The following is a 1865-nucleotide window of genomic DNA, read 5'->3' on the forward strand; positions in this document are numbered from 1 at the left end:
CCATGCTGGGAGACACCGTGTGACAAGTGGCAAAGCTTTGAGTCCAGCCCCTTTTGGGGCCACAGTGGTAGGGCTGGGGGTAAGGGATGGGTCCTCTGGCTGGGGTAGTACCATGACTAGAGGCAGGGGAGGCAACCAGAGGCCTGCTGCTTTGGGAATGTGCACTCCCCTCCACGGTGTCCTGAGACCTCTAAAGTTTAGGCAGGGACTTTCCTGCCCTACTTGTCTTGCATCTTCTCCAGGATAGGCACAATTATGTCAGATTTGGGCCTTTTGGCAGGGTCTTCATTCATGCATATCTTCATAAGCTTACACACATGGGGGGAAATACCTGGTGGGATGGTAGGCCGAAGGCCTTCTAGTGCCACCTTCATGCCAATCTCCATGTTGGAGAGGTCAGCAAAGGGTACCTCTCATGTCACCAGTTCCCACAGAAGCACTGCAAAACTCCACATGTCTGCTGAGCGTCTGTTTGTGTCTTCAGGCTTCTTTTGAAGAGCTTCAGGGGCCACCCAGGCAGGTGTATGTATACATGCGCCCAGGGCACTGGAAGGAGAATTTGACATCAGCCATGCTTATTCGGGCAGTCATGTCCTCATCAATCATTACACTACAGCCATTGAGTGCATGTCGTGGGATGAGGGGTTCTAATGTGTGTAGGAAGGCCATGCCTCTTGCATGTCCAATGCAAACTTCACAGCCTGGCTCTGGTCCACAACAAAGTTGGTACCTTCATGTAGTACATTGTAGAGAGAACCATATGGCATCCAGTGTATGGTAAGGGTAGGATTAGGAGCAGGAGGAGACTGGCAGGCTCCCAGCACTGGGAGCACATTTGGATGTGAGAAGATCCTGAGCAGAGGACATTCTTCATTGAAGTCCCTGCTCTTCCTTGTACTCCAATCTCGAACTTTTAGCACCTTCACAACAATGTCATTGCCCTGCCAGCGACCCTTCCATAGCTCTCCTGAGTGATTCTCATTGAGTTTCGCCAAGAAGTTGAGCAGTTTGAAGTCAATGCCGGAGTGTTTATTCAGGGTCCCATTTCGGGGCCTAGTGCGAGTGGTCCCCTTCCAGAATGTGTCCTCATATGGAATTCGGTTGAGATTCTGACCCATCTTCTCAGCCCGCTCTCGGAAAAGCTCTCTCAGGGGTGCCTTAGCTTTGTCCACAGGCATCTCTCCATACTTGTTACAGATGCTGACAAGCGCGCCGTTAGCTACCAGGTCCTCTGCCACCCGGTCTTGGCCCCAAAAGCAGGCATAGTGCAGGGGTACATTCCCATGCTCATTCACCACACTGATGTCAGCCTTGTACTGCAATAGCTTCTGTACAATATCAAGGTGTCCATGACTGGCTGCCAGATGCAAGGGAGTGTCATCCCCTCGATTCATTACGTTGATCCGTGCTCCCCACATGATCAGCATCTCAACCACAGCAGAGCGGCCTTCTCGGCAAGCCCAGTGCAAAGGGGGAAAGCCGTGATCATCCCTCTGGTTGAGGTCGTTCTCGGTGTTGTCCAGCCACAGGCGCACCGCAACCGCGTTGCCTTCCTGGCCCTGGGTGAAAATGTCGTCCATGGCAGCGTCCCGGTGCAGAGTCCGCCGAGCTGGGTCAGCCTGAAGACCGTGTAGTGACCCAGGGGCGGGGGGTGGCCCCAGTTATCCCTGGGACTTGGGCTCCAGGCGCCTTCTCCGGGGAACTCCCGTCCAGCCTCGCCCTCCACCCGGCCGTGCCCCGCCCATGGCCAGCGTGGGCCTCCCTGCCCTCTATTTGTAACTTTTTGAGAAAGCACCCGCCTTCCACAGTGTTGGCACCATTGTACACTCCCACCAACAGTGAATAAGGGTTCCAGTTTCTCCACA

The 1865-nt window shown here is 54.2% G+C and overlaps 1 protein-coding gene and 1 pseudogene across 1 annotated transcript in view; one reads left to right on the forward strand and one right to left on the reverse strand.

Annotated features, from left to right (window-relative positions):
- The window catches only part of AK9 (adenylate kinase 9), a 233855-nt gene that overhangs the window by 17299 nt on the left and 214691 nt on the right, over positions 1-1865 (forward strand). The gene's annotated exons all lie outside the window — the stretch shown is intronic.
- LOC102857190 lies at positions 219-1580 on the reverse strand (annotated as a pseudogene).

The sequence above is a fragment of the Elephantulus edwardii genome, unplaced genomic scaffold (assembly GCF_000299155.1).
Source record: "Elephantulus edwardii isolate Elephantulus edwardi_28Jun2011 unplaced genomic scaffold, EleEdw1.0 scaffold00013, whole genome shotgun sequence".
Classification (NCBI taxonomy): Eukaryota; Metazoa; Chordata; class Mammalia; order Macroscelidea; family Macroscelididae; genus Elephantulus; species Elephantulus edwardii.